Raw genomic sequence first — 25,452 nt, forward strand, 5'->3', positions numbered from 1 at the left:
GATCTGTAAAAAATACAAACACATGGAGGCTAAACATTACACTACTTAATAACGAAGTGATCACTGAAGAAATCGAAGAGGAAATTTAAAAATACGAGAAAAAAATGACAATGGAGACACGATGACCCAAAAGCTATGGGATGCAGCAAAAGCATTTTTAAGATGGAAGTTTATAGCAATACTATCCTACCTTAAGAAACAGGAAACATCTCGAATAAACAATGTAACCTTGCACCTAAAGCACCTGGAAGAAATAGACAAATTCTTAGAAATGCACACGTTGCAAAGACTGAATCAGGAAGAAATAGAAAATATTAACAGTCCAATCACAAGCACTGAATTTGAGACTGTGAATAAAAATATTCCAACAGGGCTTTCCAGGTGATGCTGTGGTTGAGTTCACCTGCCGATGCAGGGTACGGGGGTTTGTGCCCTGGTCCGGGAGGATCCCACATGCCGTGGAGCGGCTGGGCCCGTAAGAGAGACAAGTATGTCACAAAAAAAACTAAACGCCAATATCACAGATAAACATAGATGCAAAAATCCTCAACAAAGTACTAGCAAACAGAGTCCCACAGCACATTAAAAGGAATATACACCATGAACAAGTGGGGTTTATTCCAGGAATGCAAAGATTCTTCAATATATGCAAATCAATCAACGTAATACACCATATTAACAATTTGAAGGACAAAAACCATATGATCATCTCAATAGATGCAGAGAAAGCTTTTGACAAAATTCAACACCCATTTTGATAAAATCCCTGAAGAAAGTAGGCAGAGAGGGAACTTTCCTCAACATAATAAGGCCATATATGATGAACCCACAGCCAACAACATCTTCAGTGGTGAAAAACTGAAAGCATTTCCACTAAGATCAGGAACAAGACAAGGTTGCCCACTCTCACCACTCTTATTCTACATAGTTTTGGAAGTTTTAGCCACACAATCAGAGAAGAAAAGGAAACAATAGGAATCCAAATCGGAAAAGAAGAAGTAAAACTGTCACTGTTTGCAGATGACACGATACTATACATAGAGAATCCTAAAGATGCTACCAGAAAACTACTAGAGCTAATCAATGAATTTGGTAAGGCAGCAAGATACAAAATTAATGCACAGAAATCTCTGGCATTCCTATACACTAATGATGAAAAATCTGAAAGTGAAATCAAGAAAACACTCCCATTTACCATTGCAACAAAAAGAATAAAATATCCAGGACTAAACCTACCTAAGGAGACAAAAGACCTGTATGCAGAAGTTATAAGACACTGATGAAAGAAATTAAAGATGATACAAATAGATGGAGAGATATACCATGTTCTTGGATTGGAAGAATCAACATTGTGTAAATGACTCTACTACCCCAAGCAATCTACAGATTCAATGCAATCCCTATCAAACTACCACTGGCATTTTTCACAGAACTAGAAAAAATTTTTTCATATGGAAACACAAATGACCCTGAATAGCCAAAACAAACTAGAGAACGAAACACGGAGCTGGAGGAAGGCTCCCTGACTTCAGACTATACTACAAAGCTACAGTAATCAAGACAGTAAGGTACTGGTACAAAAACAGAAATATATATCAATGGAACAGGAGAAAAAGCCCAGAGATACACCCACGCACATATGGTCATCTTATCTTTGATAAAGGAGGCAGGAATGTACAGTGGAGAAAGGACAGCCTCTTCAATAAGTGGTGCTCTGAAAACTGGACAGGTACATGTTAAAGTATGAGGTTAGATCACTCCCTAACACCATACACAAAAATAAGCTCAAATTGGATTAAAGACCTAAATGTAAGTCCAGAAACTATCAAACTTTTAGAGGAAAACATAGGCAGAATACTCTATGACATAAATCACAGCAAGATCCTTTTTGACCCACCTCTTAGTAAATGGAAATAAAAACAAAAATAAATGAATGGGACCTAATGAAACTTCAAAGCGATTGCACAGCAAAGGAAACCATAAACAAGACCAAAAGACAACCCTCAGAATGGGAGAAAATATTTGCCAATGAAGCAACTGACAAAGGATTAATCTCCAAAATTTATAAGCAGCTCATGCAGCTCACTAACAAAGAAAAACAAACAACCCAATCCAAAAATGGGCAGAAGACCTAAATAGACATTTCTCCAAAGAAGATATACAGACTGCCAACAAACACATGAAAGAATGCTCAACATCATTAATCTTTAGAGAAATGCACATCAAAACTACAATGAGATATCATCTCACACTGGTCAGAATGGCCATCAACAAAAAATCTAGAAACAATAAATGCTGGAGAGGGTGTGGAGAAAATGGAACACTCTTGAACTGCTGGTGGAACTGTGAATTGGTACAGCCACTATGGAGAACAGTATGGAGGTTCCTTAAAAAACTACAAGTAGAACTACAATATGACCCAGCAATCCTGCTACTGGGCATATACCCTGAGAAAACCATAATTGAAAAACAGTCATGTACCAAAATGTGCATTGCAGCTCTATTTACAATAGCCATGAGATAGAAACAACCTAAGTGTCCATCATCCGAAGAGTGGATAAAGAAGATGTGATACATATATACAATGGAATATTACTCAGCCATAATAAGAAATGAAACTGAGCAATTTGTAATGAAGTGGATGCAACTAGAGTCTGTCATACAGAGTGAAGTAAGTCAGAAAGAGAAAGACAAATACCATATGCTAACACATATATGTGGAATTTAAGGAAAAAAATGTCATGAAAAACCTAGGGTTAAGACAGTAATAAAGAGAAAGACCTACTAGAGAATGGACTTGAGGATATGGGGATGGGGGAAGGGTAAGCTGTGACAAAGCGAGAGAGTGGCGTGGACATATATACACTACCAAACATAAAATAGATAGCTAGTGGGAAGCAGCCACATAGCACAGGGAGATCAGTTCGGTGCTTTTTGACCACATAGAGTGGTGGGATAGGGAATGTGGGAGAGAGGGAGATGCAAGAGGGAAGGGATATGGGAACATATGTATAAGTATAACTGATTCACTTTGTTATAAAGCAGAAACTAGCACACCACTGTAAAGCAATTATACTCCAATAAAGATATAAAAAATAAATACAAAGAAAAAAATATTAAAAGCAGCAAGGGAAAAAAAATATAACACACAAGGGAATCCACATAAGATTAACAGCTGATCTTTCAGCAGAAACTCTGCAAGCTAGAAGGGAGGGGCAGGACATGTTTAAAGTGATGAAGGAGAAAAACCTGCAACAAAGATTACTCTACCCAGCAAGGATCTCATTCAGATTTGATGGAGAAATTGAAATCTTTACAGACAAACAAAAGCTAAGAGAATTCAGTAGCACCAAACCAGCTTTACAACAAATGCTACAGGAACTTCTCTATGCAGAAACCCAAGAGAAGGGAAAGACCTGCAAGAGCAAACCCAAAACAATTAAGGAAATGGTAATATAAACATATATCTCGATAATTACCTTAAATATAAATGGACTGAATGCTGCAACCTAAAGACATAGACTGGCTGAATGGATAGAAACACAAGACACATACATATGCTGTCTACAAGAGACCCACTTCAGACCAGGAGACACATACAGAATGAAAGTGAGGAGATGGAAGAAGATATTCCATGCAAATGGAAATCAAAAGAAACCTGGAGTAGCAATACTCATATGAGAAAAAATAGACTATAAATAAGGACTATTACAAGAGACAAATAAGGACACTACATAATGATCAAGGGATCAATCCATCAAGAAGATACTACAATTGTAAATATTTATGCAATCAAAAGAGGAATACATAATGCAAATACTAACAGCTATAAAAGGGGAAATCGACAGTAACACATTCTTAGTAGTGGACTTTAACACCCCACTTTCACCAATGGACAGATCATCCAAATTGAAAATAAATAAGGAAACACAAGCTTTAAATGATACATTAAACTATATGGACTTAATTGATATTTATAGGATATACCATCCAAAAACAACAGAATACACATTCTTCTCAAATGTTCATGGAACATTCTCCAGGATACATCATATCTTGGGTCACAAATCAAGCCTTGGTAAATTTAAGAAAATTGAAATCATATCAGGTATCTTATTTGACCACAACACTATGAGACTAGGTATCAATTACAGGAAAAAATCTGTAAAAAATACTAACACATGGAGGCTAAACAATACACTACTTAATAACCAAGAGATCACTAAAGAAATCAAAGAGAGAATCAAAAAATACCTAGAAAAAAATAACAATGAAAAAATGATGACCCAAAACCTATGGGATGCAGCAAAAGCAGTTCTTAGAGGGAACTTTATAGCAATACAATCCTACCTTGGGAAACAAGAAACATCTCAAATCAACAACCTAACATTACACCTAAAGCAATTAGAGAAAAAAGAATAAAAAGAACCCAAAGTTAGCAGAAGGAAAGAAAATATAAAGATCAGATGAGAAATAAATGTAAAAGAGGTGAAGGAAACAATAGCAAAGATCCGTAAAACCTAAAGCTTGTTCTTTGAGAAGATAAAATTGATAAACCATTAGGCAGACTCATCAAGAAAAAAAAGGGAGAAGACTCAAATCAATAGAATTAGAAATGAAAAAGGAGAAGTAACAACTGACACTGCAGAAATAAAAAAAATCATGAGAGATTACTACAAGCAACTTTATGTCAATAAAATGGACAATCTGGAAGAAATGGACAAATTCTTAGAAATGCACAACCTGCCAAGACTGAATCAGGAAGAAATAGAAAATATGAACCGTCCAATCACAAGCATTGAAATTGTAACTGTGATTAAAAGTCTTCCAACAAACAAAAGCCCAGGACCAGGTGGATTCACAGGCAAATTCTATGAAACATTTAGAGAAGAGCTAACACCTATCCTTGTCAAACTCTTCCACAATATAGCAGAGGGAGGAAAACTCCCAAACTCATTCTACGAGGCCATCATCACCCTGATACCAAAACCAGACGAACATGTCACAAAGAAAGAAAACTACAGGCTAATATCGCTGATGAACATAGAGGCAAAAATCCTCAACAAAATACTAGCAAACAGAGCTTCCCTGGTGGGGCAGAGGTTGAGAGTCTGCCTGCCGATGCAGCAGACATGGGTTCATGCCCTGGTGTGGGAAGATCCCACATGCCGTGGAGCAGCTGGGCCCGTGAGCCATGTCCGCTGAGCCTGGGCATCCGGAGCCTGTGCTCCACAATGCGAGAGTCCAAAACAGTGAGAGGTCTGGTACCACAAAAAAATAAAAAAATAAAGGCAAACAGAATCCAACAGTACATAAAAGGATCATACACAATGATCAAGTGGGATTTATCCCAGGAATGCAAAGATTCTTCAATATATGCGTATCAATCAATGTGATACACCATATTAACAAATTGAACTAGAAAACCCATATGATCATCTCAAGAGATGCAGAAAAAGCGTTCAACAAAATTCAGCACCAATTTATGATAAAAAAATCCTCCAGAAAGTAGGCATAGAGGGAACTTTCCACAACATAATAAAGGCCATATATGAAAAACCCACAGCCAACATCATCCTCAATAGTGAAAAACTGCAACCATTTCCACTAACATCAGGAAAAAGACAAGGTTGCCCACTCTCACCTCTATTATTCAACATAGCTTTGGAAGTTTTAGCCACAGCAATCATTGAAGAAAAAGAAATAAAAGGAATCCAAATCGGAAAATAACAAGTAAAGCTGTCACTGTTTGCAGATTACATGTTACTATACGTAGAGAATCCTAAAGATGCTACCAGAAAACTGCTAGAGCTAATCAATGAATTTGGTACAGTATTAGGGCACAAAATTAATGCACGGAAATCTCTGGCATTTCTATACACTAATGATGAAAAATCTGAAAGTGATACAAGGAAACCCTCCCATTTACCATTGTAACAAAATAATAAAATATCTAGGAATATACCTACTTAAGGAGACAAAAGACGTGTATGCAGAAAATTACAAGACACTGATGAAACCAATTAAAGATGATACAAATAGATGGAGAGATATACCATGTTCTTGGATTGGAAGAATCAACATTGTGAAAATGACTCTACTACCCAAAGCAATCCTCACATTCAATGCAATCCCTATCAAACGACCCCTGGCATTTTTCACAGAGCTAGAACAAAATATTTCACAATTTGTATGGAAACAAAAATGACCCTGATAGTGAAAACAATCTTGAGAAAGAAAAATGGAGCTGGCGGAATCAGACTGCCTTACTTCAGACTATACTACAAAGCTACAGTAATCAAGACAGTATGGTACTGGCACAAAAACAGAAATAGAGATCAATGGAACAGGATAGAAAGCCCAGAGATAAACCCACGCACATATGGTCACCTTATCTTTGATAAAGGAGGCAGGAATGTACAGTGGAGAAAGGACAGCCTCTTCAATAAATGGTGCTGGGAAAACTGGACAGGTACATGTAAAAGTATGAGATTAGATCACTCCCTAACACCATACACAAAAATAACCTCAAAATGGATTAAAGACCTAAATGTAAGGCCAGACACTATCAAACTCTTAGAGGAAAACATAGGCAGAACACTGTATGACATAAATCACAGCAATATCCTTTTTGACCCACCTCCTAGAGAAATGGAAATAAAAACAAAAATAAACAAATGGGACCTAATGAAACTTAAAAGGTTTTGCACAGCAAAGGAAACCATAAACAAGACAAAAAAACAACCCTCATAATGGGAGAAAATATTTGCCAATGAAGCAACTGACAAAGAATTCATCTCCAAAATTTACAAGCAGCTCAATATCAAAAAAATAATCAACCCATTCCAGATATGGGCAGAAGACCTAAATAGACATTTGTCCAAAGAAGATATACAGATTGCCAACAAACACATGAAAGGATGCTCAGCATCATTAATCATTAGAGAAATACAAATCAAAACTACAATGATGGGATTCCCTTGTGGTGCAGTGGTTGAGAATCCGCCTGCCGATGCAGGGGATACAGGTTCGTGCCCCGTTCTGGGAGGATCCTACATGCCGTGGAGCACCTGGGCCCGTGAGCCATGGCTGCTGAGCCTGCATGTCCAGAGCCTGTGCTCCGCAATGGGAGAGGCTACAAGAGTGAAGGGCCCGCGTACAGCCAAAACAAAAAACAAAAAAACTACAATGAGATATCATCTCACACCGGTCAAAATGGCCATCATCAAAAAATCTACAAACAATAAATCCTGGAGAGGGTGTGGAGAAAAGGGAACACTGTTGCACTGTTGGTGGAAATGTAAATTGATAGAGCCACTATGGAGAACAGAATGGAGGTTCCTTAAAAAACTAAAAATAAAACTACCATATGACACAGCAATCCTACTACTGGGCATATGCCCTGAGAAAACCAGAATTCAAAGAGTCATGTACCAAAATGTTCATTGCAGCTCTATTTACAATAGCCATGACATGGAAGCAGCCTAAGTGTCCATCAACAGATGAATGGATAAAGAAGATGTGGCACATATATACAATTGAATATTAGTCAGCCATAAAAATAAATGAAATTGAGTTATTTGTAGTGAGGTGGATGGACCTAGAGTCTGTCATACAGAGTGAAGTAAGTCAGAAAGAGAAAAACAGATACCGTAAGCTAACACATATGTATAGAATCTAAGAAAAAAAATGTTCATGAAGAACCTATGGGCAAGACGGGAATAAAGACACAGACCTACTAGAGAATGGACTTGAGGATATGGGGAGGGGGAAGGGTAAGCTGTGACAAAGTGAGAGAGTGGCATGGACATATATACACTACCAAATGTAAAATAGATAGCTAGTGGGAAGCAGCCGCATAGCACAGGGAGATCAGCTCGGTGCTTTGTGACCACCTAGAGGGGTGAGATAGGGAGTGTGGGAGGGAGGGAGACACAAGAGAGAAGATACATGGGAACATATATATATGTATAACTGATGCACTTTGTTATAAAGCAGAAATAACACACCATTGTAAAGCAATTATACTCCAATAAAGATGTTAAAAAAAAATTTTTTTAACTAGTAATAATAGGCCTGCATGCTTGTAAAACCTTTCTGGAGGACTCACTGGCAATGTCTATCAAAAGCCTATCAACATCACATAACTTTAAAAAAAATTTTTTTTTGGCTGTGTTGTGTCTTCATTGCTGCGCGCAGGCTTTCTCTAGTTGTGGTGAGCAGGGGCTGCTCTTTGTTGTGGTGCGTGGGCTTCTCATTGTGGTGGCTTCTCTTGCTGCTGAGCACGGGCTCTGGGTGCACGGGCTCAGTAGTTGTGGCTCACAGGCTCAGTAGCTGTGGCTCGTGGGCTCTAGAGTGCAGGCTCAGTAGTTGTGGTGCACGGGCTTAGTTGCTCCGCGGCATGTGGGATCTTCCCAGACCAGGGCTCGAGCCCGTGTCCCCCGCATTGGCAGGCAGATTCTTGACCACTGCACCACCAGGGAAGTCCCTCACATAACTTTTAACCAGCTAACCCGTTCATTTCTGGGGACCATGGAGTAGAAAATCTCAGCTGTACACAAATAGGTAATCCTCATCCTTGTTCTGTGAGGTAGGTGTGGATTCTGTTACGATGAGGAAACTGAAGCCCTGAAAGATGCAGGCCCTTCACTAAGAGCAGGGGCTGCAAGCAGGTTGTAGGACTCCAGCGTCAATGCCGGACCATCAGCTTGCCCTGTCTGCACAGGCAACACTGGGAGATGCCGCAATGTCAGCTGCGGTGCAGCAAGCTGCTGAGGTCAAAAGTACCTTTTATTTGGGGCTTTTCTGAATTTTCCAGATTTTCTACTGTGAATATGTATTAATTCATAATGAGAGAACTTTTAAAGTTATCTTTTGAAAATGTAATGAATGAGTAAGCATATCCAATGAACAGCTTGTAAATTTATTTTAGACAAGACTTGGTAAATGCCCCCAACTTAATGAGAGTGTCTAGTATACATTCACAGGACTGGAATGCAATAAAGCAGTGACTAACGGCTCATAACCTGATTTCTGAATAAAGGATGTGCTGACAGAAGGATACTGACCTGCATACTGTTTAGAAAAGGAAAGCCAAAGAGAACAGCTTCATTGGTGTTGATCTAATAGAGAAAAAGCTATGAACTCAGCAGCTGGAGCTGGACAGAGCTGCCCCTGCAGGACCCCGAGCTCCCCGGCATGCTGTGATTCTGGGCTCCCTAAGCAGGCTTCCATCCATCACACGGCTCCTCTTCAGGGGGATGCACATCAGTCAGCCTCGTCTCCTGTTAACTGTAGCCCCTCTGAGCTGAGGACTGTCTCGGAAGAGCCCTGGTGCCTCAGAGACAGCAAACAGACCAGGTGCATGGCCTCGCCAGGGATTAAGCCAGACCCAAAGCTCAGCTAACCTCTACACTCTCCCATTAAACTCCTCAACCAGGAAGGGCAGATTGAGTGGAGTTTTCTGCTTACAGCAGGAGGCATCCGCACTGTTGGATGGAGCCCATTCTGCAACACAGCAGTTCTCATGAAGACGTTCTTGCTCATCTCTAACCTAAAGTAATGATAGTACCAATGAAGCCCATTTCCTCTCATTGTGTCCTAGGTAAAGAAGAAGAAAAGCAATCAACTATTGTCTTTAAGAAATGTCTTTGTACATTCCTTAACTTCCTGATTACAAAAATAAAATAATCTAACTATTAAAAAGTCAAAAAAAAAAGCAGAAACTAACACACCATTGTAAAGCAATTATACTCAAATAAAGATGTTAAAAAAAAACCAGTACGGTACTGGCACAGAAATATAGATCAATGGAACAGGGTAGAAAGTCCAGAGATAAACCCACACACCTATGGTCAATTACTCCATGACAGGAGGCAAGAATGTACAATGGAGAAAAGACCATCTCTTTAATAAGTGGTGCTGGAAAAATTGGACAGCTACATGTAAAAGAATGAAATTAGAAAACTCCCTAACACCATACACAAAAATAAACACAGGGGCTTCCCTAGTGGCGCAGTGGTTGGGAGTCTGCCTGCCGATGCAGGGGACATGGGTGCATGCCCCAGTCCAGGAAGATCCCACATGCTGTGGAGCGGCTGGGCCCGTGAGCCACGACTGCTGAGCCTGTGCGTCTGGAGCCTGTGCTCCGCAACGGGAGAGGCCACAGCAGTGAGAGGCCCATGTACCGCAAAATAAATAAATAAATAAATAAATAAACTCAGAGTGGTTTAAAGGCTTAAATGTGAGGCTGGATAATATAAAACTCTTAGAGGAAAATAGAAGCAGAACACTCTATGATGTAAGTCACAGCAAGGTCTTTTCTGACCCACCTCCTAGAGTAGTGAAACTAAAAACAAAAATAAAGAAATGGGACCTAATTAAAATTAAAAGCTTCTGCACAGCAAAGGAAACCATAAACAAAATGAAAAGACAACTCAAAAAATGGGAGAAAATATTTCCAAACGAAGTATCCAACAAGGGATAAATTTCCAAAACATACAAATAGCTCATGCACCTCAATATCAAAAAAACAAACAACCCAATGAAAAAATGGGTGGAAGACCTAAATAGACATTTCTCCAAAGAAGCCAGATAGATGGCTGAAAAGCACATGAAAAGATGCTCAACAGCACTAATTACTGGAGAATGCAAATCAAACCTATAATGAGGTATCACCTCACACTGGACAGAATGGCCATCATCAAAAAATCTACTAACAATAAATGCTGGAGAGGGTGTGAAGAAAAGGGAACCCTCCTACATTGTTGGTGGGAATGTAAATTGGTACAGCTACTATGGAGAACAGTATGAAGGTTCCTTAAAAAGTCTAAAAATAGAATTACCATATGATCCAGAAATCCCACTTCTGCACATATGCCCAGAGAAAACCATAATTCGAAAAGATACATGCACCCCAATGTTCATTGCAACACTATTTACAATAGACAGGACATGGAAGCAACTTAAATATCCATCAACACAGGAAGGGATAAAGATGATCTGGTACATATATACAATGGAAAATTTCTCAGCCATAAAAAAGAACAAAACAATGCCATTTGCAGCAATGTGGATGGACCTAGAGATTGTCATACTGAATGAAGTAAGTCAGACAGAGAAGGACAAATATCATACGATATCACTTATCCGTGGAATCTAAAAAAGGAAAAAAAGGTATAAATGAACTAATTTACAAAACAGAAATAGAGTTACAGATGTAGAAAACAATCTTATGGTTACCAGGGAGGAAGGGAGGAGGGAATAAGTAGGATACTGGGATTGACATGCGCACATTACTATATATAAAATAGATAACTAATAAGGACCTACTGTATAGCACAGGGAACTCTACCCAATACTCTGTAATGACCTATATGGGAAAAGAATCTTAAAAAGAGTGGATATATGTATATGTATAACTGATTCACTTTTCTATATAGCAGAAAGTAACACAACCTTTTAAATCAACTATACTCCAATAAAAATTTTAAAATAAAATAAAATTTCCCTGAGGTAACAGCACAAGAAAAATATCAAGCTGATAAAAGCAAGTAGGTTACCCGGTCTTCAGAACATAGCAAAATTCTTATTTCCCCTGAGGCAGAGAATAGTATAAAACAGAGAAGTGTCTATGACATGAATCAAAAGGACAGTGATAAACGGAAGCATTAGAATCAAATAATTTCAGGGAAGAAAGGGATCTTATCTATCTACTCCAACTATTCTAGCATGAGTAGATAAATCTAGTTGCCAAATCTAATAGGTATACATAAGCCCCTTCTTGTTTCTCTTGTGTGCAGTTTTGAGAGTGAGCATTGACTATTCTCTCTTTTCAGAAACCACACACACACACACACACACACACACACACACACACACACACACACACGCTTGGAGCTAATACCCTTAGTTCTGGTGTTTTTCTCTAGATTTTGGCCCCATTCACATCTGGCTTTATGAGTCAGCACTACTTCCAGGTGAGTCTCCACTGGGCCATGAGGTTATATTTTTAATGCACAAATCACTATAGCTCATGTCTCCAACTCATGTAATGGTATAATCTAGCTTTTGCCAGATTCCTCTCCATAGGTATTTTGGAGATCTTCAGTGTACTTCTTCATGGATTTACATTGGTTACCATCTGAATGTGAACTGCTGCTCTGCTCTTTATACACACCTCTGTCCACTTCATTGTGAGTCACGTTTGAAGGGCCTCCCTCTGGCTGCTGTCCCCTATACTGTCTCCCTGCAAGTGGAGGGTGAGGGGACAATACCCTCTCTCAATTCTTTCCAGTGATGATAGCATCTTGATGGTAACATTTAACCAGATTTTACAGAAAGTCTGGAGATGGCAGAAGTAATTTTCTCACTGAGGCTATACATTTCTTTATAACAACAGAGCCTTAAAACCACCACCAATTAGAATCAGTCACAATTTTATGGATCCTTTTGCATCATGTGGTATTAGCTGGGGCTGCAGCAATCTAGAGGCTCAACTGAACTGAAATGTCCAATTATACAAAACAAATTTTAAAACAAAGCAAAGTTCAAAATACAGTTAATTCCACAATTTCTAGAAACAGAGGGGTGTGAGACCTATATATTGGTCTTATTGTTCCAAAGCTCTATTTTAGCACCCACTTGAGACAGGAGATGTGGCTGGGGCTTGGATGGGGTGGAGAAGTAGAACTGCATCTTTATCTCCATGTAAGAGGATCTATAAACAGTCTCTTCCTCAGCCCAGGGTAACTTGCTGTCTCCTGGAGCTTCTGGGTAAAATTATTTCTTTGATTCAGCAGTCAAAACTGAAAGTCTATGCCAAATAATGGTTAGGAAACCTAAATGTATAGTCTTCTTGGAGTGTAGGAATCCCAAGTAGATTAAATTAATGTAAAAATTTTCAGTGAAAAAATTTTCACTGAAACCAGTGAAAACTTTGTTTTCCTTTAGCAGAAACAAATGAAAAACCCTTTTGTATGGACATTTAAAGTGTCTAGGATATTAGGGAATTCCATGGAGAATGGAAACATAAAATGGTTCACAATTAACAATTACTAATGATAAGAGGTAATGATCTGCCATGATCTCTATCATAGTAGAAGCCACAAAGAAAATTAACTCCCTGAGAACTCAAACAATAGAATCTAAAAGAGACTATGAAAAAGTATGCTTGAAATAATTAAATGAGATAAAATTTTAAAATGTAATAACAGAACATAAAAATAATTTGAAAGTAAACAAGGCAAATTTCTAGAAATGAAAAATGGAATCATTGTAATTAAAAACACATTAGATAGGTTAAGCAGCAAATTAAGTATATTGAAAAAATGTAGTAAACTGGAAAATAAATCTGAGGAAATTAGGGTGTAGCATAGAGAGAAAGAGATAAAAATATAAGAGAATGGATGAAAGAATATGTTGAGTGAAATAAGCTAGATCCTAAGGAGGACATATTATGTATTTCTAACTATATGAAGGTCAAGAACAGGCAAAACTAAAAATGGTGATAGAAGACAAAGAGAAGTTACTTTTGTAGGCAAAAGGCACTATTGATTGGGAAGAGGCACAAAGGTTATACTCTATATATTGATCTATGTTGTGGTTATATGGGTGTGTATACGTATGTACATGGATACACATATATGTGTATGTATATACATATACACATTTTTTCAAGTTCTATGTGTTCAATTGTGCATTTTATGAGTTCCACACATTGGAACCAGAGAAGTTTACAGACATGGCAGATAAATTAAGCAGGTCCAACATACATCTAAAAGGAGTCCCTCAAAAGGAGAATTGAGAGATGTATCATTCGAAGAAATGATGGTAGATAATTTTTTATAATAGGAGAAAGACCCAAGTTCTCAGAATGAGGAAGTGTACCATATCTGGAGAAGGGTAAGTTTAAAATATACATATGTGCCACCTAGAACCATTATGGAAAAACTGCAGAAACTAAAAACAAAGGAATTCTTAAAAACAATCAATGAGAGAAGAGAGATCATCTACATCGTTTTCTCAAAAAAAAAGAGAGAAAATAACTATTAACCTTGAATTCTGTTCCTATTAAGGGTGAAAAGTCCTAGCTGAAAGTTCTTTTAAAGGATATATAAAAGGGAGAAGTAGAATGTAAGAGACAAGAGAGTGAGGGAACTGGTAAACATGTGAGTAAATCTAGAGAAGAATTGACTGAAAAAGTAATAATCAATAGTGAAGGTTAAAATAAAAATTCAAAGAAAATTCAGGACCTCAAAGACATTGTACATTAGAATTAAGAGGTTCTAAAATGTTGGGGAGGAGAGTAGAAACACTGATCAGTTTAGACTTTGTTAAACTATAGGCAGAGAGAAGATATTTGCAATGCACATAATTGAAAAACAATCTGTATATAAAACATATCAAGAACTATGGGCTAATAATTTAAAACAATCTAATAGAACAGTGGAAAAGGATATGAAAAGGCAATTCACACAGGGTGAAAGTTGAATTCCCAATAAATAAAGAAGTTCAACTGCAGGGAATAAAAAACAAAACAACAGTAAGAAGCAATTTCATACCCATCAGATTTATGTAAGTTAAAACTTTTTGGTAAAACCAAGTAATGGCAAGGCTGTTAAGGGACACAAACTCTCACATACTGATTTTGGGAATGTGAATTATCATAGCTTTTGGAAAGCAATTTGATAAGATCTATTTTATTAGTCTGTTCTATTTGGGCTATTATAACAAAAATACCATAGACTGGGTGGCTTAAACAACCAACATTTACTTCTCATAGTTCTGGAGGCTGCAGAGTCCAACATCAAGGCACTGGCAGATTCACTGTTTGGTGACAGCCCACTTCCTGGTTCACAGATGGCTGTCTTTTCCATGTGTCCTCACATGGCAGAAGGGGTGAAGGAGGTTTCTGGAGTCTCTTTTCCAAGGGTACTAATACATTCTTTGGTGTTCCATCCTCATGACCTAATTACCTCACGAAGACCCCACCTCCAAATACCATCACAGTGGGGAATAGTTTTCAACACATGAATTTTGAGGGGACACAAATATTCAATCTATGATATCTAGTAAATTGGAAGATGCACCTTTCCAACGACCCAGAAATTTCAGCTTCTAGATATATGCCTTTAGATTGCAGTGGCTCTCAACAAGGGCAATTTGCCCCCCACAGACACTGGGCAATGTCTGGAGGCATTTTTCAGTGTCCCTATTGGAGTCTTGCTACTGGCATCTAATGAGTAGAGGATGCTGCTAAACATCCTACAATGCACAGGTCAGCCCTTCACAAAAAAGAATTTCCTGGTTCAAAGTGTCAGTAGGGTTAAAGCATAAAAAGAGTTCTGAGTGACAAAAGCACATTGCAAAAATAAATGGATTTATCCTGCCATATATGTAACATTTTAAAAACATTAACGCTCTAATATATTTAGGGACATTGTTTGCCAAAATGGACATGATAATTCCCCTCTGTATCCATTTCCATGCAAAGTCCTTTCCCACACTGACTAAGCTATATGACTTGCTCTGGCTAAAAGGATAGTAGCAAACTTGCCACAAGCAGAGACTTAAAAGGTGCTTGGGCATCATGCTTTGCCCTCTATTTCTGCTCTTGGGAGCCCTGTAACCACAACAATGTGAATGAGCACAGGATCATTCTTTTGGATGATGAGAAACACTTGATCAAGTAATTTCTGTCATACCAGCTGACATTGAGCCAACTGCCAGACATATTTGTGAAGCCAATTAGAGATTTACTCACTATCCCAGAAAGAAAAATTGCCCAGCTAACCTACAGAATTTTGAGAAAGAATACTAAGCCACCAAGTTTTGTTACAAATCAAAAAATAAATGATACAATTGTTCATAGAGAACATGTTGACAGCAAAGATCTAAAATCATAGATGGATAGATAGAACAAACACCACTTTGAATAATGATTAACCCTGGACAGGGATTCTGGGATGATAGCTACCTCCCTGAGAGAGGGAGGGGATTGGAAAGGAGGATGTAACATTTTCTTAGAAATAATCACGGAGAGGTCTTCTAGTTTTAGCTCTAACATGTAAAGAGCTTGGAAGTTGTCTCATCCTTACAATAAGGAAAAAGCTCAAGAAACTGAAAACCAATGACTTTTCTTGCACCCCAAAGTGAATTAAAGTCACAAAGCACACTGCCACCTTGAAATCTAGAGAAACAGGCAAATACAGAGAATCACAGCTGAGAGCACCTTATCTGGAGCATCAGCTGCTAGACCCATGAACTGGTAGGAACACTTACCCTGCCATTTTGATGAATTGTTGGAGGCTGAATGTGAAATAGCATTAAAGTGAGCAACACCTGGAAGGCATGGTATTAGGGCTTCTCTACACTATTGTGAGTTTTATCTCCAGGAACTCCACTAGCAAAACAACAACAAAATACAAGGCATGCTAAAAAGTAAGAAAAAAACCCAGAGCCTGAAGAGGCAAAGCAAGTATCAGAACCAGACTCAGGTAAGGTACATATTTTGGAATTATCAGATAGGGAATTTAAAAATAACTATGAATTATACGTTAAGGGCTCTAAAGGAAAAAGTAGACAACATGCAAGAACAGATGGTTATTGTAAGCAGAGAGATGGAAACTCTAAGAAAGAATCAAAAGAAAATGCTAGAGATAAAAAAAATACTGTAACAGAAATGAAGAATATATTTGATAGGCTCATGAGCAGACTGTATACAACCGAAGAAAGAATCATTAAGTGTGAAGATAGGGCAATAGAAACTTTCTAAACTGAAATGAAAAAAGAAACTGATATTCATGAACTGTGGGATAATTTTGAAAGATATCAGAAGGGGAAGATGGAGCAGAAGAAAATGAAGCAGAAGAAATATTTGAAGTGATAAATAGCATGAAATTTTCCAGAATTAATTACAGACACAAAATCTCAAATCCAGAAATCTCAGAGAACACCACATAGAATAAATACCCTCAAAAAACTTCTCCTGGCCAAGGAGAGGAGACCAGATAGCAGAGTACAAGAACTTGAGTTCACCTCCTCAAGAAAACACAAAAGTCACAACTAACTGATGAACAACTAACTGAGGAACAACCATCAACAAAAAAAGACTCAAACCTACCAAAAAAGATATTCTACAAACAAAGACAAAGAGGAAGCCACAATGAGATGGTAGGAGACTTGCTTTCACAATATAATCAAATCCCATACCTGCTGGGTGAGCAACCCACAAACTGGAAAATAACTATATCATACAGGTTCTCTCACAGGAGTGAGAGTTCTGAGCCCCACATCAGACTCCTCAGCCTGAAGGTCTGGTATCTGGAGGAGAAGCCCCAGAGGATTTGGCTTTGGAGGCCAGTGGGCTTGAGCACAGGAGTTCCACAGGATTGGGGGAAACAGAGATTCCACTCTTGGAGGGCGCACACAAGTTTTCATGTGCACTGGGACCCAGGGCAAAGCCGTGGCTCTATAGGAGCCTGGGCCAGTCCTACCTGTGGAAATTGGAGGGTCTCCTGGGGAGGTAGGGTCAACTGCGGCTCACTGTGGGGGCAAGGACACTGGTGACAGAGGCCCCAGGGAATATTCATCAGTGTGAGCTCTCCTAGAGGTGACCATTTTGGCACTAAGATCTACCTCTCCCCCAAACAGGCTGCAGGCTGCAGTGCTTGAAGGCCTCAGGACAAACTCATCAGCAGACAGGCTGCCTAAAGTCATCCTGAGCACACAGCTGCCTCTAAACACACCTCTTGACACAGCCCTGTTCACCAGACCCAGCTCCACCCACCAGTGGACGGGCACCAGTCCCTCCCACCAGGAAGCCTGCACAGGCCCCTGGACCAAACTCACCCACCAGGGGGCAGACACCAGAAGTAAGAGAAACTACAAACTTGCAGCCTGAGAAACGGAGACCACAAACACAGAAAACTAGACAAAGTGAGATGGCAGAGAAATATGTTCCAGATGAAGGAACAAGATAAAACCCTAGAAGAACAACTAAGTGAAGTGGAGATAGATAATCTGCCTGAAAATGAATTCAGAGTAATGATAGTAAAGATGATCCAAGATCTCAGAAGAGAATGGAGGCACAGACTGAGAAGATACAAGAAATGTTTTACAAAACCTAGAGGATTTAAAGAACAAACAGAGATGAATAATACAATAACTGAAATGAAAAATACACTAAAAGGAATCAATAGCAGAATAAATGAGGCAAAAGAATGAATAGGTGAGCTGAAAGACAGATTGGTGAAAATCACTCCTGAGGAACAGAAAAAAGATTGAAAAAAGTAATGAGGACAGTCTAAGAGATGTCTGGGACACATTAAACACACCAACATTCACATTATAGGGGTCCCAGAAGGAGAAGAGAGAGAAAGGGCCTGAGAAAATATTTGAAGAAATAATAGCCAAAAACTTCCTTAACATGAGAAATGAAACACTCACTCTAGTCCAGGAAGCACAGAGAGTCCCATACAGTATAAACTCAAGGAAGAACACATAGAGAGACATATTAATCAAATTGACAAAAATTAAAGACAAAGAGAAAATACTGAAAGCAAAAAGGGAAAATCATCAAATAACATACAAGGGAACTCCCATAAGGTTATCAGTTGATTTTTAGCAGAAACTCTGCAGGCCAAAAGAGAGGGGCATGATTTATTTAAAGTAATGAAAGGGAAAAACCTATAACCCAGAATACCCTACCCATCAAGTCTCTCATTCAGATTCAATGGAGAAATCAAAAGATTTACAGGCAAGCAAAAGCTAGAGAATTCAGCAACACCAAACGAGCTTTGAGTCAAATGCCAAAGGAACTTCTCTAGGCAGAAAAGACCACAACTAGAAAGAAGAAAATTACAAATGGGAAAGCTCACTGGTAAAGGCAAACATACAGTAAAGGTAGGAAATCATCCAAACACAAATATGATATCAAAACCAGCAATCATGAGAAGAGGAGAGCACCAATGCAGGATACTGGAAATGTATTTGAAATTAAAAAAACAGCAACTTAAAACAACCATGTATATATATATATATATATATATATATATATATACTGCTATATCAAAACCTCATGGGAACAACAAACCAAAAATCTACAGTAGATACACGCATGCACACACCCAAAAACAATCCAAACAAAACTCTAAATTTAGTCGTCAAATCACAAGACAAGAGAACAAAAGAGGAAGGGAAGAAAACAGACCTACAAAAACTGACACAAAAAAATTCACAAAATGGCAGTAAGAACATACATATTGATGATTGCCTTAAATGTAAATGGATTAAATGCTCCAACCAAAAGAAATAGGCTGGCTGAATGGATACAAAACAAAACAAGGCTCGTATATATCTTATTTACAAGAGACCCACTTCAGATCTAGGGACAAAATACAGACTGAAAGTGAGGGGATGGAAAAAGATATTCCATGCAAATGGAAATCAAAAGAAATGTGGAGTATCAATACTCATATAAAAAAAAATAGACTTGGGCTTCCCTGGTGGCACAGTGGTTGAGAGTCCACCTGCTGATGCAGGGGACACGGGTTCATGCTCCAGTCCGGGAAGATCCCACATGCCGTGGAGTGGCTGGGCCTGTGAGCCATGGCTGCTGAGCCTGCGCATCCGGAGCCTGTGCTCTGCAACGGGAGAGGCCACAACAGTGAGAGGCCCATGTACCACAAAAAAAAAAAAAGACTTTAAAATAAAGACTGTTACAAGAGACAAAGAAGGATACTACATAATGATCAAGTGATCAATCCAAGAAGATATAACAACTGTAAATATATATGCACCCAACATAGGAACATCTCAATATATAGAGCCTGTGCTCTGCAACGGGAGAGGCCACAACAGTGAGAGGCCCATGTACCACAAAAAAAAAAAAAAGACTTTAAAATAAAGACTGTTACAAGAGACAAAGAAGGATACTACATAATGATCAAGTGATCAATCCAAGAAGATATAACAACTGTAAATATATATGCACCCAACATAGGAACATCTCAATATATAAGGTAAATGCTAACAGGCATAAAAGAAGTTGACAGTGAGATAATAATAGTGAGGGACTTTAACACTTCATTTTCATCAGTGGAAGGATCATCCAGACAGAAAATCAATAAAGGAACACAAGCTTTAAATGACACAATAGACCAGATGGACTAAATAGATATTTATAGAACATTCCACGCACTCTTCTCAAGTGCACATGGAACAATCTCTAGGACAGATCACATGCTGGGTCACAAAGCAAACCTTGGTAAATTTAAGAAAATTGAAATTATATCAAGCATCTTTTCTGACCACAGTGCTATGAGATTAGAAATCAACTACAAGAAAAAAATCTGTAAAAAACACAAACACATGGAGGCTAAACAATATGTTAATAAACAACCAATGGATCACTGAAGAAATCAAAGAAGAAATCAAAAAATACCTAGAGACAAATGAAAAAGAAAGTATGATGATCTAAAACCTATGGGGTACAGCAAAAGCAGTTCTAAGAGGGAAGTGCAAACCTAAAACTACTAGAGAAAGAAGAAATACAAAACCCGAAGTTAGTAGAAGGAAACAAATCATAAAATCAGAGCAGATAAATAAAATAGAAACCAAAAAAAAATTGGAAAAGATCAATGAGACTAAAATCTGGTTCTTTGAAAAGATAAAAAATTGATAAACCTTTAGCCAGACTCAACAAGAAAAAAAAGGAACAGGCTCAAATCAATAAAATCAGAAACAAAAATGGAGAGGTTAAAACTGACACCACAGAAATACAAAGGATCATGAGAGACTACTACAAGCAACTCTATGTCAATAAAATGGACAACCTAGAACAAATGGACAAATTCTTAGAATGGTACAATCTTGCAAGGCTGAACCAGGAAGAAATAGAAAGTGTAAACAGACCAATCACAACTACTGAAATTGAAACTGTGATTTAAAAACTTCCAACAGACACAAGTCCAGGACCAGATAGCTTCACAGGAAAATTCTATCAAACATTTAGAGAAGAGTTAACACCTATACTTCTGAAACTATTCCAAAAACTTGCAGAGGAAGGAACACTCCCAAACTCGTTCTATGAGGCCACCATCACCCTGATACCAAACCAGACAAAGATACCACAAAAAAAGAAAATTATAACTATTATAGTTATAGTTCATAACACTGATGAACACAGACTGACAAATCCTCAACAAAATACTAGCAAATAAAATCCAATACTATACTAAAAGGATCATAAACCATGATCAAGTGAGATTTATCCTGGGGGGCAAGGATTTTTCAATATCCACATATGAATCATTGTGATACACTACAATAACAAACTGAAGAAATAAAATCATATGATCATCTCAATAGATGCAGAAAAAGCTGTTGCCAAAATTCAACACCCATTTATCATAAAAACTCTGCAGAAAGTGGGCATAGACGGAACTTATCTCAACATAATAAAGGCCATATATGAAAAACTCACAGCTAACATCATTCTCATGGTGAAAACCTGAAAGCATTTTCTCTAAGATCAGAAAAAAGACAAGGATGTCCACTCTTGCCACTTTGATTCAACATAGTTTTGGAAGTCCTAGCCACAGCAATCAGAGAAGAAAAAGAAATAAAAGGAATCCAAGTTGGAAAATAAGAAGTAAAACTGTCACTGTTTGTAGAGGACATGATACTATACATAGGAAATCCTAAAGATACTACCAGAAAACTACTAGAGCCCATCAATGAATTCAGTAAGGTTGCAGGATACAAAATTAATACACAGAATCTCTTGCATCCCTATATGTTAACAATGAAAGGTCAGAAAGAGAAATTAAGGAAACAATCCCATTTACTATTACATCAAAAAGAATAAAATTCCTAGGAATTAACCTTCCTAAGGAGGCAAAAGACTTGTACTCTGAAAACTATAAGATGCTGATAAAAGAAATTAAGATGACACAAACGTGGAAATATATACCATGTTCTTGGATTGGAAGAATCCATATTGTCAAAATGACTATACTACCTAAGGCAATCTACAGATTCAATTCAATCCCTATCAAATTACCAATGGCATTTTTCACAGAACTAGAACAAAAATTTTACAGTTTGTGTGGAAACATACAAGACCCTGAATAGCCAAAGCAATCCTGAGAAAGAAATACAGAGCTGGAGGAATCAGGCTCCCTGACTTCAGACTATGCTACAAAGCTACAGTAATCAAAACAGTATAGCACTGGCACAAAAACAGAAATATATATCAATGGAACAGGATAGAAAATCTAGAGATAAACCCACACACCTATGGTCACCTAATCTATGACAAAGAAGGCAAGACTATACAATGGAGAACAGACAGTCTCTTCAATAAGTGGTGCTGGGAAAACTGGACAGCTACATGGAAAAGAATGAAATTAGAACATTCCCTAACACCATACACAAAAATAAATTCAAAATGGATTAAAGACCTAAATGTAACGCCAGACACTATAAAACTCTTAGAGGAAAACATAGGCAGAACACTCTTTGACATAAATCACAGCAATATCTTTTTTGATCCACCTCCTAGAGTAATGAAACTTAAAAAAATAAACAAATTGGACCCAATTAAACTTAAAAGATATTGCACAGCAAAGGAAGCCATAAACAAACAAACAAAAAAGACAACCCACAGACTGGGAAAAAATATTTGCAAATGATATGACCAACAAGGGATTAATCTCCAAAATATACAAATAGCTCATGCAACCCAATACCAGAAAAAAACAAATAAGCCAATCAAAAAGTGGGCAGAAGAGCTAAATAGACATTTCTCCAAAGAAGACAGGCAGATGGCCAAAATCATGTGAAAAGATGCTCAACATCACTAATTATTATCAAAATGCAAATCAAAACACAATGAGATATCACCTCACACCAGTCAGCATGGCCATCATCAAAAAGTCTACAAACAATTCTGGAGAGGGTGTGGAGAAAAGGGAACTCTCCTACCTTGTTGGTGGGAATGTAAATTGGTACAACCACTCTGGAGAACAGTATGGAGGTTATTTAGAAAAGTAAATATAGAACTACCATATGATCCAGCAATCCTACTCCTGGAGAAAACTATAATTTGAAAAGATACATGCACCCTAATGTTCACTGCAGCATTATTTACAATAGCCAAGACATGGAAGCACTATAACATCCATCGACAGAAGATAAAGAAGATGTGGTACGTATATACAATGGAATATTACTCTGCCATAAAATAAGGAACAAAATAATGCCATTTACAGCAACATGGATGGACGTGGAGATTATCATACTAAGTGAATTAAGTCAGTCAGAGAAAGACAAATATCATATGATATCACTTATACATGGAATCTTTAAAAAATGATACAAATGAACTTACTTACAAAACAGAAACAGACTCACAGACTTTGATAACAAACTTATGATTACCAAAGGGAAAGGTGGGAGTGGGATAAATTAGGAATTCGGGACTAACATATACACACTACTATATATAAAATAGATAATCAACAAGGACCTACAGTATAGCAAAGGGATCTCTACTCAATATTCTGTAATAATCTATTTGTGAAAAGAATCTGGAAAAGAATGGATATATGTATATGTATAACTGAATCACTTTGCTGTACACCTGAAGCTAACCAAATATTGTAAATCAATTATACCCAAGTATAAAATAAAAATTAAATTTAAAAAAATGAAAACAAAAAATAAATTGCCAACATGTAATAAAACAAGTTACTGATCATTTTTCTCCATACTCAGTGTATGAAAATATAGTGAAATGTCTTAAATAAGTTAATGATCTTTTTAAATGCTTATCTGTACCCTTGTATGTTTTGTCCAGACATGAAATCTGAGGATAATTAAAATTCATGCCAATTTTGGAATGTTAGGAACAAATCACATAAGTGAAAATCTTCCAAGAGTTTAAAAACAAAATTCACAAAAGGAGTCATTAAAATTGTACTGTCAACAAATTTTTTTAAAGTCTCCTCCTATGCATATCACATTTAAAGTGCAGAAAACCAAAAATATTCAAATAAGCCAAAAGGGAAAAACACCTTGCCTATAGAGGAATAAGTATAAGAATTACAGTGGGTTTGTTATCTGAAACTATGCAAGCAAGAAAAAAGTGGAATCAAATATTTAAAGTGTTGAAAAAAAATCACCCATGTAGAATTCCATATCCAGTGAAATTATCCTTCAAAAGCAAAAAAGAGATAAAGACTCTCTCAGACAAACAAATTTATTTGCAAATTTATTGCCAGATCACCTACACTGTAAGAAATGTTAAAAGAAGTTCTTCAGAAAGATGAAAACAGTGTGAGTCAGAAACTTGGATCTACATAAAAAAAGGAAGAACGTCAAAGAAGGAATAAATGAAGCTAAAATAGCATGTTTTATTTTTCTTATTCTTAGTTGATCTAATAGATAACTGTTTGAAGTAATATTAGAAACAAGGTACTGAGTGATAATAAGGTATGGATACATGAAATGAATAACAGCAATGTTGTAAGATACAGGAGGAAGGGCTTGGGATATATCTCAGCATCTTTACTTTCTTGAAACTCATCACTTGCAGTCCAGTACTTTGGAAAATGGACCTTTGTGACTGACTTGATAAACTACTAGAATATTTTCACTTTGGGATCTTAATTTAGTCTTAAGAGATTTTTCAAATTTGCAAATTTTCTAACTTTTATTTGCAGTACAAGTATCTCCACAACCTTCAAGAAAAGTCCTAATCTTATACATTGTAAAGTCAACTTTTATTTGTTCCTTTTCCCATAATAGTATGTTTGGAAACTGGAACGATTATAAATCTCTGAAACTTCAAATTCTTCTCAGACTGTCTTTTGGTAAAACTGGAAACCAGGGGTGTGTGGAGGTCACCAACTATTAGGATTACTTAGGTGCACTAAACTAAATTACCACCATTTTGTCTGGGTTTGCCATTAGGTAATTTTCATCATTGCATCCAAGCTAGATCTTATCACTTTTTACAAATTTTCAGTGACAATCATGTTTATTTAGTTCCCAGTGGAGTGTGGGTGTTATGCCATGGTACCCTTAAATTATTTATACTTTAAGAGATAGCTTTGAATCAAAGTTGACATTTGAACCCAATTTCTTTTAGAGCACATTTTAAATCCCTGTTACTGTTAAATGAGTTATTCTTATTGTTTTCTCCACAAATCAAAAGTGATAGGTAGGGGCTTCCCTGGTGGCGCAGTGGTTGAGAGTCCGCCTGCCAATGCAGGGGACACAGGTTTGTGCCCTGGTCCGGGAAGATCCCACATGTCGTGGAGCGGCTGGGCCCATGAGCCATGGCCGCTGAGCCTGCGTGTCCAGAGCCTGTGCTCCATACGGGAAAGGCCACAACAGTGAGAGGCCCACATACAGCAAAAAAAAAAAAAAAAATGAGAGTTAGGCTTG

The sequence above is a fragment of the Neophocaena asiaeorientalis genome, unplaced genomic scaffold (assembly GCF_003031525.2).
Source record: "Neophocaena asiaeorientalis asiaeorientalis breed wild unplaced genomic scaffold, Neophocaena_asiaeorientalis_V1.1 scaffold401, whole genome shotgun sequence".
NCBI lineage: Eukaryota > Metazoa > Chordata > Mammalia > Artiodactyla > Phocoenidae > Neophocaena > Neophocaena asiaeorientalis.